The sequence below is a fragment of the Trachinotus anak genome, unplaced genomic scaffold, assembly GCF_046630095.1.
Source record: "Trachinotus anak isolate AG129_WGS33_773 ecotype Australia unplaced genomic scaffold, CSIRO_AGI_Tana_v1 ptg000009l, whole genome shotgun sequence".
In the NCBI taxonomy this organism is placed as follows: domain Eukaryota; kingdom Metazoa; phylum Chordata; class Actinopteri; order Carangiformes; family Carangidae; genus Trachinotus; species Trachinotus anak.
The window spans coordinates 14345709-14365239 of NW_027273860.1; the positions used below are offsets into that span (position 1 = coordinate 14345709).

General features: G+C 41.3%; 1 long non-coding RNA gene across 1 annotated transcript; it reads right to left on the reverse strand.

The window, feature by feature from the left end:
• Nucleotides 1-8101: 8101 nt before the first annotated feature.
• Nucleotides 8102-18683, reverse strand: LOC139625720 (uncharacterized). The gene is made up of 3 exons (XR_011691991.1): nt 18141-18683; nt 17902-18010; nt 8102-9678 (listed from the first exon to the last, which is right to left on the reverse strand). It is a non-coding gene; the product is annotated as an uncharacterized lncRNA (long non-coding RNA).
• Between the last annotated feature and the right edge of the window lie 848 nt (nt 18684-19531).

Sequence of the window (19531 nt, forward strand, 5' to 3'; positions counted from 1 at the left end):
AGCCTGTTTGTGTATTTGGTGATGTTGTGAGTATTTGAAGCACATGTGTCGTCAAATTGATGAAGATGTTTCCTGACTTTGTTTGTCTTTTGTCTATTTCCATGTGTTTTCTAAGTTGCAGTGTGTACTTATATTTAAAGTCTGCACTTAGGGAGACCGCCTGCAACTGCCCCAATGAGGACGTTTACGAGTGATGGCAAAGCGACCCTTAGACAGGTGTACACATTCACATTGTAGCAATTTCCACACAAAAACGACAAAGCTCTGAAAAATGGTAAGGTGACATATCTTTTATTATTATCTTTCCCTTTACAGCAGATTTTCCAAAAAAAAAAAAATAGTTTCAGGCCTTTTGATTCTTGCCATAAGCAGATCTACTGCGTGTTGCAGACTTTAGTTTGCACCAGCCTGGTTTGTTTCCTTCTGAAATGGGATGTGTGTGTGTGTGTGTGTGTGTGTGTGTGTATGGTTGGCTCCCTAGCCTGTGTCTAGCCTTTACGGCATGGGCCAGGGCTCTGCGGCTGCCCTGGGGCCACCATTGTCCCCGGTCTCCACAGCCCAGTGGCCACAGATGTTCTCCGTTTGATACCGTGTTCCTCACACATACTCCCCACTCCCCTAGATGTGTGGGTGGCCAAGCGGGGTGCCCTGTTGTGTGCCACTCTTGCATGCCATTTGCTGCCTGGTGCCTGCACGTGACACTGAAAGGGGGAAGTCATCACATCTACAGTTTTAATCCCACCACCATACATAATGGAACAGAAGTAGCCCCAAGTGGAGAAGGAAGCTTTGCATGAGGAGGATAGAAGGAGAGCAGAAGCACACTGAGATGTTGTTCAAAACACCTTGAGGAAAAGAAAAAAACGGCTTTGGAAGCCAAGTGACATCTCTCCCCAGTTGTGCTTCCATGTCATGTGTGTGTACGTGTGTGTGCATTACATGTAATGCATGAGAAGGGATTGATCTGGTGGCTCAATGCAACAAACAGGCTGTTCATATTAACGACAGATGTGACGATGAACGTCAAAAGACCTTGGCATCCCAGCCGAAGAAAAAAAGCTGCGCTAGTAGGGAAACGTTACGCTTGGTTTCTAAGCACAATTGTGACATACAAACACAAAGAGATGTTTTCCACTTCCCCTGTACCACCATCTAAAGATTCTGCTCTTCAGGCTGCACGCTCAGATATACAATGTTTTTATTTTTAAGTATCCAAGGAAGCTTTAGCAAGTATATACAGTATTTTCTTAATAGAAATGCCTTTTATTCCGGTGCTGGCCATGAGTTGTTGAGAGTTTGTGTTAAGGGAGGGATGAGGATTATTCAGCTATTTCCTCATAGCTTTTACACAATTACGGATTCTAACAGGTTTCTTGTCACAACTGTAATAAAAAAAATACCAACTCTCTGCATCTTCCACAAGCAGCATAGCTTTTCTGCCAAATAAAATACAGATAACACATGTAATGTTAATTTTACAGTTCCTCCTTGGACACATATATGTTGTTTAAGTTTCACCTTATCTCTATAGCAATCTTTCATCTGCCTGCCTGCTCATGAACTGAACTGTTTGTTTAAGAGTTTCCGTTTTCCAGTTGAACAACTGACAAACATTGTTTGTTGTTGTATCATTATGTAATTTTTTTTTTTTTTTTTTTTTTAACTGCTGCTTCTTTGAAGCTACAGATTTGGCAATACGTCCTGGAAAACATCATATAGACAGACACATGACTTAAGTTCAGTGATCCTGGCACGCAATAAGCCCATCACTGGTCATTTCTTTGTCGGCATATGACAGACACAAAACACGCTGCACCAGTTTGGTTATGTAATAGTGTCCATTAACCTGTCACTTAAAAATTGAAATGCATACCAGAAAGAACTGCTTCTGAAACAAATAGAGCAGAAATTGATGACAGGGTCCATCTGAGTGCCACAGCACATACCTCAAAAGTTTCAAAATATATAAGCATATGTGGAATTACTGTAATTTACTAGTTTATGTTTAAGTGGCTCTAAGTAGGAGTTCTGCCTGAAACAGCTGCGGAAGTCACGGTTGATAATGTGACAGGTGACAAATGATGAATGGTTGTACCTTACATAATCTACAGTATTATGTGATCGGTTTGATTGATTGATTGCATCAGACTGAGCGATGAAGACAAGGAGATGGTGGTTTGTGATCTGATGGAAACGAGAGATGCAAATGCGCAGAGGCGAACACAGACAGAAACGCACAACGAACATGTTGGATAGAGAAGAAAAAGCCGCCATTTTCTCCTGCTCCAAGACACAGCCCAGTCTTAATCAAAATCCCACACAGGAAGAACACTTGAGTAGCTTAATCAAAGATCAGCCTGCTCGATATTAATAATAGAGCAGAGTGCTGAAATGGAGTTTTACTTATTCAAGACTGCACTTATTTGCCTCATATACCTTTAGAGTATATTAGGCTCTGTGTGTGTGTGTGTGTGTGTGTGTGTGTGTGTGTGTGTGTGTTACAATGCTCGCAATTGTATTTTACAATTGACACTATGTAATTCTCAAAATTTAACATTGGCAGTTTTTAGGCCTAAATCTTAAATTATACGACAATAATTAATGGGGCTATTTGTGAATTTTCTCTGCCACCGAACATGGGTTCTTGCAGGGAGCAGGTGGTGGTGACAGCCATTGTTGTGCATAATTCGTCCTCTGAGCAGTGCTATGTCTTCAGGGCAGATTGGGGCTCTACAGTGAGACGCTATCAGAAAGTGATGAGACGGGCCGGGGCTAGCTTGTTGGCATGCTAACGTCAGTAGAAGAAAAGATGTGCTAGAGACAAGAGTTAACACTGGGGTTGTTTTCGACCTCTGGAGACAGCAGTAAAGTAATTAAGTTTGATGCTGAACTCGCAACGTTTCTTCTAGGCTGGTAAGTAAACAGCTGTTAATGCTAACGTTGGCAATAGCGAAACGTACAGATAGCTCCTTGAAGGGCTGTTTCAGTTGCTTTGCATTGCTACATCAGCGGCTGTAAGTAAACAGATGTGGCCGAGGGTCTAATAATACAATCACCATCCACCTCAGCTCCACTACAACTTGTAGTGTGGCGTGTGTGGAGTACAAAAATAGCACTTCATTCCGCTGGACATATTCTAGGCAGCAAACAAATTAGTATTACATAAACATCTTTTCTAGAAGGCGGGGTTGCATCGGGTGACGGTCATGTTGGAGGCAGAACCATCTAATAAACAACCTCTGTCCTCCAACCATGCAAAGTCCAAACCATAGATCTGATATGCATACTGCATAGTATACAGTGATATTTTGAAAATGTTAAGCTGCCCCTGTAATCGCCCTCTCATAACTTGAACTGGCTTGTAAAGCTGCTGTCAAGGATTTGCTTATGTCTGTGAAGTAAAAACGTGATATTTATGTTCCTGTTTTAGGAGTACCCCATTCAAAATAGCCTAGACACTCTATTGGGAGGCACCTGGTTTGCATGTAGGTGGGTCCTCAAGCAGGAACGCTCAGTATGAAGTATTTCTGGCAGTCAAACCACAGGCTGCTGTTGGGTTTTTACTACGGTTGACAGGGTTCGTTGTCACCTGTTTGGGTACTGTAGCTGGTGAGAACATACTCTCTCATACTCTCTCCCAAATGCATAAATCATGTTATTCATTATCTGTATATCTCAGCTCCACCGGCCCCACACCCCATTCCTAATTCCCCACACCCACCTCTCAACTGCTCCCAGAGAGAACAGAGGACACTTCGCAACATCACACCTGCCTTCCCCAAGGGCAACATGGCTTGGGAAAATATCTGCGGTAGGCTTGACTTTCCCTCTCTTTTTGACTCTTTCTCTCCGCAGCTTGCTGCACTGTAGGTATTATGTGTTTTTGGAATGCAACTCCAGGGTCGACCCCTCCATGCTGTAAACTCCTGTGTTTTAACGATCTCGTGTCTAATTTTTCCAACCTGACAGGAAGTGTTGGATGTTCAAAAACAGACTTGCCCTCCATATCACTTATTTATTTCAATAGGCTGACCTACATCTTGTCTGGGTTACAGTAACACAGTGTATATAGTAGTATATATAGTTCCCTGTTTCAAGAGGTTTCATTGTGTGTTTTTAAGATAATCTTCCAAGCCTGGCTTTAAGATATGCTGGAGTGTTCTTTTAAATCATCATTCTGCATTTTCCTTGACGGTTATTTTCAATAACTCAAAGTTGTGAACATGAGGCTTTACCTCTTGAGGCCCCATAATTCCTTTGAGACAAAAGGCAAAAAAAAAAAAAAAAAAAAAAAAACAAACCAAGGAATTTAGAAGGAAATCAAATATAGTCTATAAAGGCGTGTCTGGTCATGTCACTACAGAACTCAGATCTAGCAACCTAAAGACAAAACACGCAGGCGTTACATAGGATTATTGAAGACAACCTGAGCAGACAATAGCCTGTTCTGATACAGTGGGACAGAGATTCGTGCAGTGACAGCAACAATGGACATGTGTGGCGTGCAGATAGGCAGGCGTCAGCTAATTAGCTCAGTGGGAACACCCTATTGTCTAGGGTTCGGAACAACTGCGCTTCAATGGCACCTCACTTGTAGATTGCTACGCTGCAGACCGGGTTTGATGTGGCTGGGCTATTGTTGAGCTAAATGCTATTAACTTTTAAGCCGAGCGACACATAAAAGTGAAGCTGGTGTAAATTACAATTCCTCTGCACATAATCCACTTGCTGATGGAAGACATTACAGCGGCCTTGTGTCTTGACAACAGATTACGAGGACGGCTTTACCCTACCCCACTTGCAAATAGGAGAAGCTACGGGATTTCTGTTTTTATCCGCCCCATCCCTTCTTCATCTTCTTTCTCTCCCTCCCTCCCTAACTCATTCCTTTCCTGTCCTCCTGTTCTCCCATTGATCTCACAGTGGTATTCAGTATCTGCCAATGGTGCATGCCTGCAGGGGGGCCACCAAATCCATTATCAGGTAGGACAACAGTTTCCACTCTGTTTCCCTCATACTGTATACTATATGGAGGGAGGGAAGGAGGGAGGAAAGAGAAGGAGAGATGGGGGGAGCTGAAGACTGCAGTTTTTTTAAACCAGATTATGAGCCAATGGAAATTACAAATTAAACACTACAAACGACAGTTGAAAAAGACAAGTGTATTTTACATTACATATATGCAATAGTGTTATCCTGCACAAAGAGAATAAAGCTTAAATGCCCACAAATCACCGACAGGGATTTACATACATCCCCTATCTGTGCCTCAATGTTCTCACCGTATTTTCAGGCTTAAGTTAATTACTAGCGTGGCATAGAGCAACACATCATCAAGACATGTCGGCACAAAAAATTAAATAAGGTCAAATAACTTCAAGGGTGTGTGATTTATTTTGACACCTGAGCAACTCAAAGTATTACCTGCATGACTACAGACTAAGATTAGATGAAGCATAGGTAAGGTATGTCAAGTCAAGTGAGTTGCTTTTTTTTCGCATTTTAATATCCAGACATTAGAAGACATAATTCATGTTTAAAGTGTTTGACAACTCATTCATTGTGAAACAAGGCAAACTGCACAAATAGTTCCTTGCTTAATGGCTTTAGTCTTTTCTGTCCAGGTGTGTGTGTGTGTGTGTGTGTGTGTGTGTCAGGAAGACAAACCAGACCTTTGCTAATCTCAAGAAACACCACTGGCAACTGGCAGCTTTTACCAGTTCTCACACACATGTACACAACAGGCACACTGTGGACTAACCAAGGGGCCATTGTAGCAGTAGTGATGGCCAGTGTGCCAGTGTGAGCGTGAGTGTGTCTAATTCGCGACTAATGCCATCTACCCCCCAGGTCCATTGTCCTTGGCTGTCTGCCACTCTCTCAGTACTCACTATGCTCCTTAAAAAGTACAGGGGCAGAAAGAAAGATTTAAAAAAAAAAACAGATAGAAATAAAATGACACAAGAAAACTCTTTCCTTCAATATAGATGTGAAACAGGTAGATTATCTGAGCAATGAGGCAATGGGCGATGTTGCTTTTGAAAGTGTTTGAAAAAAAACAGTGTGGCAGGTTGATTTCTGTAACGTCATGTTTTACTTTAAAGAACAAAAATAACACTGAATATGACTTAATTGTTGGTGAAATTAGAAATTACCTTGCCTCTAAGGTCCATTCATTATTAGTAGGCAAATGAAGTGCTCCACATCTCTTTCATAAAATGCAGGGCAGGCCTCCCCTTGTATGTCACCAGTCAAAACAGTTGCAACTTACAAGCATGAGGTCGAACCTGAATTTTACCACCTCTGACCCCTAACCATTGGCCTTTTCATCCACTTCCACAACTCCGCCCTAGCACACCCTACTTCCCACAGACCGCATCAAGTTATTAAAAAAATCTTTCAGAAATTCTCTCCCTTGGCCAAGCAAACCCATCAGCCCCCAGTTAGTGGAAGGCTTTGGCTCCAGAGTGGATATATGTATGCACACATTTGCATGAATGAGTGGCTATTTGTGCGATGCAGATGTGTATACCATTCAAGACCTTCAGGGCCTGTGGCTTAGTGACATTGTGCTGGAGGCTCTCCCTTTTGAAACCTGATGCCCGGAGCAGAAGCTTACAGACAGTCGTGTAGGCTTGGCCTGGGGGTGTATTTCAGTTCTAAAGTGGCGTGAACTAACCAGTCAGGCCTGTGTGGCTTGTTGTGATGTTGTTTTTTTTGCTGTGTGAGAGCCTGCTTACCTGACTCATAACTCTCCCTCTTGTATGACCACCTCTCACTCCTGAAGGAACATGCACGCAAAAAACTTGCACACACATGCATATGCACAGGTTAAACCTGTATAATATCAGGGTGCACGCACACAAACACACAATTCGAGTTGATATATTCTTTTGCTTGCATCTGGCCCGATGTTAACAAGGCGTGTACAGGAGCACACTTATCAAAGTGTGTCATCTACGGCACCCAAGGCCTTTTTGAACGCTTCACTCTCCTCCCTCTTTTTCTCTGGTTTTGTTCTCTTGAGGAATCCAGAATAAATATGCCCTCCAAACTATTTGAAACATATTGTCATCACATTCACCCCGCAGATATGCATTTCAAGCAAAGAACTACAGGCATTTTTTTTTTTTTTTTTTTAGGAGATGCCAAAACATAAATGCTGCACTTCAGGTAACAGAAGAGGGATATATTTAGAGCAGCGAGATCCTCAGTGGAATTCTCAACACTTGACTCATTCATCCCCCTCTTCTTTCACCTAATTTGAATATGTGTTATTGACTATTTGGTTCTAGGTTGCCCAAAAAACACAGGCCATCTGCAAAGCAAATTCATTCTTTATCAAGGTTAAAGGTCAGATTCACACTCATCACTGTGTGAGATTTGATTAGAGAACTCTAAAGTGCAGCGTCAGCATCTGAGACGTCACATGATCCAATAATCCCAAAATATGTTTCGTGAAATTTTGAACCAACAATATTGTATTGTATGTCACAGCCTAAATGCTTATTGTTACAGCATAGTAGTAAGTAAGACACCTCTGAGGAAAAATATAAAACCGATATGTTTTCTCAAATCATATGTTTATGCATATATATATATATATATATATATATGTGTGTGTGTGTGTGTGTTATTTTTTATTATAATAATATTTAAATTCTCATAATTATGTAATAAAAAGTCGATCTCTATTGTGACATTAGGTTCAACAGATCAACAAACAATTCTTCTGCACTTACAATGCATGAATTATGATGAATCTGGGACGAAAATGGAGTGGTAGCAAAATTCATCCAGAATCATTATAGTAACATCCCTGGACATAAGTTATGTCTTAAAGATAAGGGTTAAGGTTAATGGCCATGGGTGTTCATGTGCATATGAATGTGCATGCACAAGTGTGTGTGTGTGTGTGTATATGTATGAATTTAAGTGAATATGTGCAAATGTCTGCTCACACGTGCACACATCAGGCAAAAAGGGTGAGGATGACAGATGTGAGTGTTTTCATGCATGGGTATGTGTGTGTGTGTGTGTGTGTGTGTGTGTATAGGGTGGGGGTGGAGGTTGGGGATTCGTGTGTGCATGATGGAAAAATGTTGAATAGACATGGGAGCGCGATGACGGCTCTTTGAGTTTCATCCCTCTCCCCATCACTGCCTTAATCCCTCCTTCCCCCACTTTCCTAAAGGCACAAACTCTGCCAGTTGTCACCTTAGAGTATTGGAGGCCCTGCTGAAGTACTCCACTCCTCGGGAGGAGAATGTCAGCCCAGGCTTGGGGCAGTTTTGACAAACAGAGTATATATTGATACATGATAAAGTATGCTAGAAATCACTCGACTGCTGAGGGCTACTATAGTTTTAATATCATCATTTGAATTAACAAGCATTCTGTGGAGAAATAATGAGCTTTCATTATTCAGAACATCATCCTTACCCCGGCGGAGACTCACAGGGCTATTAGTGCTTGAGAACTTAATGAAAAGAAGATAAAGAAGGTTTGAGATAAAAGTTTGAATGGCCACACTTGGTAACCAGAGTTAAAATTTAATGCGGCTCCAGTAGATGACGGATGAGCTTCTTATCTGGGGCCTGGGGAGCGGGTAGACAGGGGATCCGCTTTGGAGGGTGCCATTCTGGGGAATGTTAAGAATGTCCACCCCTCCCACTTTCTCTGACAGATCCAGTGTGGAGTGCCAACCTGGGTGGACCCCCCACCTCCAACCCCACTTCACTGCTCAGCGACACATGCCAATCCATAGATGGCTGTATGTCCCCTGCACTGACAGCACTTTTAGATTCATTATCAAAACACTGTTGCTTTGTCAAAAATGATTACCCATTAAATTAACTAGGATTTGATTGCAAAATATGTCTGACTATCATTGTGCCGAAAGTTAAGTCTGCCTGACTTCCCCTCCACAAGCTACGACTACAGTGTATTACATAATTAATGATTAGTTATCAACAAGAAAAGATAATTGATGCCCACAGGAGTTGGTAGTTTAAGTGAAGACAGATCAGCAAAGGCTAGAAAAAAGTAAAATATTTCAAAAAATGTAAAAATATTCTCATCTGTTCTATTTCATTTTTCACTACAGTCACATTAATACATGCAAGACCGCCTGAGGATAAAATCTCGTCATTCAGCCAACCCCGTGGTGATGCCTCTTCTCCAAAACAAGTAGCGTGTGCTTCACTCCTTCACTGTGCTTTGGCTGTAGTGTATTACATAAGTGACGTACACTGGGTTGTCAAAGGATGGAAAATAAATGAAGGCCAAAAATATTTTTATTTTACTCAAAGCCAAGCTAATGTTAGCGAGGAGCAGTCGTGCAAGGTCTATTACAATAAATTTGACTAACATCTGAACGATTAGTTCATAGGAAAACATACAGGTGCAATAAACACATTATATAAATTGAGAAGTACACACACTAACAGATACACACACACACAAAAGAAAAACCAAAAAAAATTTAAAAAAACCAAAACAAAACAAAAAAAAACAAAACAGCAGCAGCCACTCCTTGAGTCCTTCTGCTTGATGCTGTGTTTGTCCCAAGGGCCTTAAGGGAAGTATGTTTGCTTGCTGAACCATTGTGAAGTCTCCAACAGACATGTCTAGCTTGCTGCTGCGCTGGGCTGTGCTGTTCTCTGCTGGAGGAGATCTCTGTGAATGGGAGGGGAATGCATTGATTTGATGAATGAGTGCATATTTGTGGGAGTACTGGTGGCCAATGTGCAGTCTGGTGAGAGATGTTATTTTTGTGGCTAGAACTTCACAACAAAGCTTTTAGCTTTAAGCGCAGACTGCAAGAATCACAGTTCAGTGAATGGCTAGCAGAGATGTTATTTTCTCACATTGACTTTATCTTGAGGATAAGAGTGTGGCATTTCATTTACATTTTTAGCAAGTGTAAAATATTATCTTGCATTACATGCAATTGAAAAAAAAAAAAAAAAAAAAAAATAAATATATATATATATATATATTGACCTAACTGTTGCTTCCACTGTTGCTCAGGTGACTGAGCCCAAAGTATTTCAGGCTGTGTTTCCATTTAGCAGTGTGTTTCACCACGTCCCATTCCCATACATCAAGACACGTACATATGCTGCCAATGTGCTTTTCAGTTTATAAAACTTTTAAGTTGGCCAATATAATCTTTTAAAAATAACCAATTAATACTTCTACTAGGACAATAAAGTTTGACATCAAACCCAGGTGTTTTATGGAAAAAAGGAAATATTGTTTGAATGCTTTTACTATTCGTAAACTTTTACTGTGTGCAGCTATGATGTGGTTCATACTTCAAAGACGCTGCTTAATTTTTTAAGTTCCCATAAAAGTTCCTTATCCATAATGGCAACTCCATTTATGGTGGCTATATAACTTTAATTAAACACAACCATTTGTCAGCTGGTACAAGCACTTAACACGGAACACCAAGAATACGACCGGGTAAAGACATGCAAGAGCGAAGCTGGGACCTCTCTGGGGTTTCATGGGATAGCTGGGATTCTGGGAAAACACTGGAGCAGTGAGAGTACATACACGATATGATCATTAATATTTTTATTATTTATATTTATTTATTTATTTTTTGCTTCTCTTAAACACCAGATAGCCAAGGAGACTACCAGTCAGTTTACAAAGGAATTTGTTACTCCTATGACGTTTGGAGCATTAAGAAGTTAACTGAAATAAATAATTTACCTAAGACGTGTGCATTTAATCAATAATTTGACTCACTTCTGGTGCTCGGAAGTATCGCAAATCCTCGTAGTATAAAAACACTCTCGGATGAGTCAAACATGACACAAACCAGCAGACTTAGAATGAACATGTTTAGTATTGTAAAGGGCATTATAAGTAGCATAACGCTGCTACATTTGTAGATGATCGCAGCCCAATGCATCACTTTTACTGGACGGGGCAGGGAGAGCTGGCTGGGGGATGGAAAGAGGAGTGAGGTGAAAGGACGCAAAAAAGCAAGAAAGAGAATAATGAGTTTGGATTTTCATCCATCGAAGACAAAGGAGAGTCTGAGAGATGAAGTGATGTAACGGCATCACATCAGTAACCAGTTATAAGAAGTTAGTGTGTTTCGAGTAGGTGATCGAGTCTGAGATGTGGAGACACCTCATTTGGATAACTGGAGTAGTGAGCCGCTGTCATCTGAAGAGGAATTTTGCTCCTAATTTCCCCTGGAATCACAAACAGCTGTTATTTGAACACCGTCACATGGCTGCAGGGGCCTGGAGTAGTAGCTTCGCTGCTACTCCCGACTGTCATCACCCGATAGCCATTTTTAATGCTGATCCCTTTCAGGTACTTTAATGTTCTGAGACAGTGGGGGTGAAACATGTTGCAAAGTGAAATCTGGGAATGAGAAATGTGCATTTCTTTAATAAGCTCGAACCTGAGCCCAAAAGGACACATAAGCCTGCTGTCCAAGTCCTGCTAATAAAGATGGGATCTGTTTTGTCGTCTCTATTTTTTTCCTGTTTCCTTCCCAACCCAGGATGTATGGGCCTCATCTTGGTCCATTTTTCCCAGGATCCCGCACTCCTGCCATGTGTTGTTACTTATCACAAACATATGGTTTAATTTCTGCAGACGGCAAGCAGACATAACAGCAAACACAGACAAACAGTGAGATAGAGAGACAGATTTTTCTGTGCCTATAAAATGATTTCATAACACAAATCTGACCTTAAACTAGCTATTTCATTTTATTACATACAATGTTATATATATATATATATATATATATATATTTATATATGTATATAAAACGATCTCTCTCTCTCTCTCTCTCTCTCTCTCTCTCTTTATATATATATATATATATATATATATTAGATTATAAAATAAAATTAGAAAATAGAATCTTTATTATATGTTTGCTAATTCTCCAGTAAATAACAACCACAGTGTCTCAAATCACAACAACAGTCAACAGTCTGTGGGTCTCAGGGTATGAGGCATTCTTACTCCCCTCAAAGAATAGTTATGGGGATCCCAATATACAAACTGTACACATTGCCTTAGCTGAAGTTGGATAATTACAGTGGACACCCATCACCATATAGTTAATCTACTTCTCTTCCTCATGTGCAACAATTAGTGAAACTGGCACTGAGAATGATATTTAGCCTAGTGCCCTGCTTCAACAGGAAATGATTTACTTCACATGGAGTCATATGTTACACAAATTGTAAAGCCCTTTGTAGCACATTTGTGACTTTTAACATTGGGTCATACTGTATGACTTGACGTGAATTTGGCTGATTGGTGGACTTTACCTCATAAAGCTGATTATTAGGCAAAACATGAAAAGGCAGATTTTTTTTTTTTTTCACAGCTTCTAGGGAAATTTGACCTTAAGAGAGAGCTCAGTATTTTATTATGAAAAATGATTTGTTCTTTTTTGCATATAATAGGGCAAATTTTGACTTTAAATCCGGTTTTGGCTTGGAATCTGATCTGACGTTGGAAGGCTAATTCCCAGGACTACGATAGAGTAGGTGGAGACTCAAAGTGAGAATGTCTTTCTTCTATGCACATAGAAAATGTCGTCCCTGTTGAGATCTGTCTTCCTTACCTCAGCCACGTAACAGTAACCGTTCTAACAACTGCGTCCTCTAAATAATACTGCACATAATTAGGCTGTACTCTAGGTAGCCTAAAGGTTTTACTGGAAGCATGGCTTGTATTTACACATCTGACAGTTGAGCGAGAGAGCGAGACAGATGCAGAGAGAGACAAAATGCAAGTGTGTATGAGAGAGAGAGAGAGAGAGAGAGAGAGAGAGAGAGAAAGATGGCAGCATGCTGGAGTGATCTTCTGTAGACCACACTTCAGAAGACAGACATGCGTGTAAAGAAGCAGAAATGTAAATGAGCGCGTCCATCCATCCAAGGCTGCGCTCAAAGCTTTTACACATGTGAACTTTAAATAACACCCACCCAGCTCCTTCCCATCGCCCGTTTGTCAGTGGCTGTCTTAAGAAAGGGCAGCAGACTGAACTCTTTAGTCATTGATTATGTGATTATACAGGCTTAGTGTGTATCTAACGTCATTCTGCAGCATGTCTCATGAGGTATTTTTCAGGACTGTGATGGACAACGTGTAGGTTAGTGTGAGTGGGCGTGTTGTCTCACACGTTTGCGTGTTTGATCAGCTACTGTTCACCTCACATATGGTAATTCATCAGTATTGTGAGACAGGCTCAGCGACCAGCTAATATCTCAAAACTAAAGTTAACATCTTAAAATCTTTCTTATTTATATAGGATTATTTAGGGAACCATTTCCACATCTCCGTTTCAAACACTGCTGAAAAAAAAAAAAAAATGCTGCTGTTGTGTGTTACTCATCGCCGTCCTATTGTGTGGGATTTGCCCGCTGTGCTGATCACAAAGTAAGAGACAAATCATCAGGTGAGTCAGAGGGAGCAGCATTCCTTCATCAACAGTTCCACTGTGAGCCTGAGAGTTACCACACAGTTAGATCCACAAACATGAACACACACACACACACACACATACACACACTCTGCAGGTGTGCCATAAATTAAGTGCATGAGTAACTGTCTAGAAGACGGAGAGAGAGAAAAAAAAAAAACAAGTGGTCCAAAGAGACATAAAATGCCAGCACACACTCATAAACAGATGTATGAAGGTGTCCTTCACACACAAGCATACGTACTTATCCAACGGTGTTACTGCATGTTTTTGTTTATGCTAAATATGTGTGTATGTGCTGCACAGCAAAATGAGTAGTAACACTACACAGGTTTGCAAAAAGATGTGTTCCAAGCTGCCGTGGTGTTGTGGTGAGAGCAGTTATCCACGTCTATTTTAAGACCACCCAGACTTGCATACAGTTTATGGCCTGTGTATATATTTATTCTGTCAGTTCCCCTATTCACTTATCTTCATTTTGGGATTTCAACCAGCAGCCTTGCACTCACCTGTTAATTTCCCTGTCCCTCAGTCCTCGGCTGCTCATTTGCATATTGGGCTATATGTGCATTTACGTAGTTGAGAGTTTGCAAGCATGCTCCAGCGCATGACTTTGTTCTGGGAAGCCTTGTCTACGCCAGTGACACAGAAATAATTTTTAAAAAATGGCTTCCTGGTTGCAGTCGCTGCGGAATGTGGCAGAAGGCAGTGGCAACTTGACAGTCCGGTTCTGTGTCGGTCTGTGACGAGCCAGAGCGAAAGGTCAGAGACTTCAAAGCCTGGAAGCAGCTTCACAACAGAGCTATGCACCTCTGACAACTACATAATATTTGTGTGTGTGTGTGTGTGTGAGAGTTATGAAAAGGGGAAATTTTGAATTATGGGTTTGACTGAAAGCCTGTCCAAAAAGAACTGTTGCTTCATGTTGATGGGTCAACAGTAAAAAAAAACACTTTGATGATCATGTGTTAGTAAGTGGGTGTTTAGTCAAGCAGGCTTGTAAACAGACGGACCGGAGGACGGGATACTGTGGTAACATTAATATTCAATAGTGAGTTTTTCCGTACTGAGTGCAGTCAGATTTGTCGGATTTCGTGTCCCAGTTTCATTTTGGAGTGAAATTAAGAGTGAGGCAGGGTGAGAGCTGTGGTGCACTTGACATTTTGTGACCTACTGCAGGTTTGGCGTGCACTTGCTCTTGAGAAACTTGATTGAAAGACTAAAAGGAATGCCACTGTGTGTTCATGAGTCTGTACAAGTGAATAGTCATAACCGAGGAAGCAATTCTTCATAGACACATTCAGTACAATCAATGCGCAGACATCGGCACTGCCTTGCTTTGTCTCAAAACTCTGCAAAGTCACATTTAACTTGGGCCGACACTTTATTTTTTGTAGGACTCTGAGAAATTAATTTGTAAGCCTGACACAAATAAACAGCTCATGCATAAATATGCCCGTAACTTTAAGACAAAAGGAGAACAGCTCTATCTTCGTTGCAAGGGGGGATTTCTCTCCTTATCAAAGCAACACAGGGCAAGATTAAAGAGTCAAAATCCTCCCCACGTGTGTGTAGTTTGTGTGTATTCATTCCTGCATGCCTGCCCCCGGACGTTCTCTCTCCTTCTCCTCCCTCCCTCTCGTCACTCTCCCTGTAGCATTAGGAGCTAGCTGCCAGGTTCTCCTCTTTAGCATCAATCCATCCATCCCTCCATCCTTACCCCTGGAGGAGTCTGCATTAATCAGTCCTTTTTCGAGGGAGGTCTCGCTACAGTAGCGGCTGTGTTTCCTCCCATTTGTTACCATGCAGATGTGGTCTACAGTGAAGTCACATCAATCCTTATACAGTGTGATTACACAGTCAGTCAATAATATTCAATATCAGCAGGCCATTTGCCCATTGGTCTGTCCACTCTTTCATCCCAGTGACAATGGCCTCTAGTTTGTTTGCTTACACTGCATGGGTTATGGATTGCATTGGGAAAAATGCCCACACATACCCACAAAATAAAACCCAAATATTTAGCATCTAATGTTGTCAAGTAAATAAGTCGGCAGAGACTAACTAGTCCAAACTTAGCTCTTATTCCAAATACTATTTCAAAATTTTGCAGACCATCTTCTTCATCGTGCAATGATAATGCAAAATAAAACACACACTGGCACATTTTGTCTTGCCTTAGAAAAAAAGGTGAAACTTCTGAGACTGGTAACTTATTCAAATGGTGACATTTAGAAAGTGGAGATAACTTTAAAGGGACTTTTAAGTACTTTTTAACTTTTAATTCTTGGTCCCAAATACTGATTTACGTCAGGTGTGGGTGTGTCAGGGGCCCAACAAGCCAGGCACATCAAGTTGAGGGTTTTATTGACCTAAATGTAAATGAACAAACAATGACAAACAATCACTTTAACTGAGGTGTGAACAGTTAAAACAGGGTGGTATAATGCAGCTCATCCATGACGGTCCAAAATCAGAAACTGCACTACAAGCATGAGTAACAGACATCTTAAAATGACTCACATAGACACAAAAGAGGAACATTTGTATCTGTCTGGCCAGACAATGAACAGAAGAAGGGGAAGCAAGGACACACTATACAAATTAAAGGAAATAATATTAACTGCAGGCTAAAGAGTTTACAACTCAACCTGTGCGCCTAGGAGATATGTTACTACACGAATCACAAAATGATTGGATATCATTTCACATAATCACTTTCGGTTTGACCCCAATTCATCACAGATGAAAATATAAAATCCACTCAATATTGCTCTGATATGTAAATTGAAGTGATTTCTAATGCTAGTCTGCTACTCTCCGCTACACCGGATCCAAATCAAGCTGTCAGCGAGTGTGCCAGCGTGTCCAGAGGGCGTCACCACACATACTGTACTGAGCTATGAACAGACACCACTACAAGCAGCGGGTTTACAGTGGCTGCCAAAGGCCAGAGAGGACAGGAGGAGGGAGGCAGCGTGGGGAGGAAATATAGGACAGAAAGATGCAAAGATAAGGTTAGAAAAAGAGAAAAAGGAAAAGTGAAATTGGGAATGAATGCACAGAAGAGAAAGAGTAAGAGAGGATGAGAGGGGAGGTGGAGGATGGCAGGAGGGCAGCATGCAGATTGCCCAGGACCTGACTGGCATATTCTTGGATGGCTAACAGACGGGGAAAACGAAAAGGGAGGGAGGGGTTGGGGAGCCGGGGAAAGTTAGGGCCCTCAGGATGTTCTGTCCCACTGCCAGCCCCAGAAGTGTGGCTAGGAGATAGCAGGCCCACGTGCAGTGGTGCACCCTACACACACACATTCACTGACAGTGAAAATGAGGAGATGGAGCATGCATGGATCAAGATGTAAAAGAGAAATTGTGCTAAAAAGATAGGGAATATACTGTATACGATATGATGATATGAAAAGAACAACAGATACTGGATACAGAAATGGAAAAGAAAGGAAGCCTGAGCAGAAGAAAAATAATGTGCTAGGCTCTTGGGAGAGTTTTCAAGGTCTGCTTGGTAGCTGATTGACTCGACAAAAAAAACGACGAAAAAAAAAAACCCAACTCAGTATATCATTATTCAAGTGAGGTGAACTGGTTCATTTCCAGTCATTATTCAGAATTTGGTGGACCCAAACCACATCTTTCACAGTGACCAGTATGTAGCTGCATCTTCAGTCAGGTCAGCACTCTTTCTCTGCTTTACTTTTTCTATCTGTATGCTCCACTCTCTCATTGGCAATGTAGAGTGGAGGAGCTTGAGGCCCTGTGTGCAGGTTTGGGCCAATTATAGGGATTCTCATCAGTGCTGGGCTGCCTTTTTGGCTGCAGGCGCAGAGCACACAGACCAGCCGAGGGTCCACATAGGTCAACCCTGTGCCCCTCAGATCTCTACACAATGAGCATACCTGGGAGATGCAGTATGTGCTGCTGGTTTGGCAGATCTGATATATAAAACACAAAAAACAGTGACAAAGGCTAGGCAAACAACAGTTAAACAGCTGAAGAATGTAGAATTTCTTCAGCTGAGCCAGGTAAGATTCAAGATTCATAACTTTATCTTCACCATGCACCTGTTAAAACGCAGGAAAACTTTCTGAAAAAGAAACTAGATATACAGTATCTAGATCAGCACTGACGGCTGATCTGGCCCTGCATCCAAATGACAGATTTGGCGCTGATCGGGTATTGGCTTCACAGACAGTATTGCATCTCCAATTGGTCAATTATTATTATAGGCCAATTATTTGAGATACAAGATACATTACCAGTAATGCATTACAGCTCGACACAAGTGTAATCCAATGGAAGCAAAGTTGCACAAGCCTTAAGAGATCATAAGAAATAGTGGACTTCTTCAAATGAAGCCTACAATTTGTACAGCCCTCCTCTCAGCCTTGAAAGGAAGGTAAATCTGGTTACCTGCTGGATGAGGCAGAACATCTTCAGACCAAGTGCTCAAAACTCTGATGCCCACGAAGGTGCCATGGCAGATGTGTCAGAACTGCTGGTTGTTCCACCAATCCGTACCCTACAAATTTAAGTTTGTTGTCATGGTTACAGTACATGATACCATGTAGTTTAGACAGGAATGCGCGAAATGAGGCATGGTGCAGACACAAGATGAACAAACAGTGAGAATGTACAACTCCATTTGTTACCATGAGTGGCTTTGGCTTCTTCTTCAGTTTTCCCTTTGAGAAATAGGTTGTGATCCAGTCACAAGAAGTAGTGCAAATGTAAACAAATTGCCTCAAAGTTAAAATGATAACTGGTCTCGGTCAGGATCTGCATGACAAAATAATCTTAGGATAAAAACATGTACAGCATTACAGAGGTTTCATTGTAAAGCTGAGAAAAAATAAGAAAAAAAAAAAAAAAACATCCTGAATATGGGCCCCTCATCCAAATCAACTGTGGATGATGGCTAGGTTAAATAGAGGGGTACAACATCGGATGCAGAGTCTGTAACAACAACAGCAACAGCAACAACAGCAATAGTTGAAGTATACACTTCATTCAACCATAACTACCAGCTTGGAGGGAAATTCGGCTGAGAAACTGGATTAAGCATGACCAAATCTTCTTAAGTGGTTAGAAAATCAAAGCGCACTGAATGTTTGCCCCATACACATTGGCTTTGGGATGAAAGGCTTGGCCGAGGTTCGTGAACTAGCACTGACACCAGGAAGGGTTTTTTTTTTTTTTTTTTTTTTTTTTGTCAAATTATCTGCTTTTATGCTTCTAGAACTGAACTGAACAGTGCTGGTCTGTGTGTTTGCTGCTGAAAGAGAATCTCAAACATGGCCTGGAACTGTGTGTCTTGGAGAAGGAACCAAACTTGTGGCCTGTTTGGCGGGGTTGCAGCAGCAAAGCCCTGAAAGTGGATTGTGCTGGTGCTGTGGATTAGCAGAAGGCAGCAGCCGGCAGTGCGTGTATGTGTGTGTGAAAAAAAAAAAAAAAAGTATTTGTGCATGTCTGTGTGTTGGCGCTGGAGGCAAGCGTGTGGTGAAGAGGGAGATTCGCACCTCCATGCACTCTGCTGAAAACCTGCTAACCGTTGCATTTACAAGTCTCAGTATGGTGAGGTAAACACATTTTTAGTGAAACATTCCCCCCCGCCCCTAGAAGATTTTTAAAGGAAAACCAGCAAAAACATATCCAAAATAGAAATGCTATAGAGCTGGGATTCTCTTTGCCCCTAAAACTTTTCATTTGCCAAATGGTGCTTGCCATCCAAATGCTAACATTCCCTGATTCACATGGATTTAAGCCTGCTGAGAAAATGGAAAGCAAATTTTGTGAAGTCACAGTCCCTACAGAAACTAGCACTGACATAAAAATTTACTCACTGAGATCATGCTAATCCTTTAAACACCAGTTTAAGTGCTCTAAATTTTATTAAAACCATAATATAAATACTCGTGGGTATTGAAAAAATGAATATCAGACCCAGATTTCTATCCCACAATGCATTTGGGGTTGTTAGTTGAAGAGAAGGAAAGGCACACAGAGGAAGCTTTAAATCTGTGTCAGAAAGAAAGACATTAGA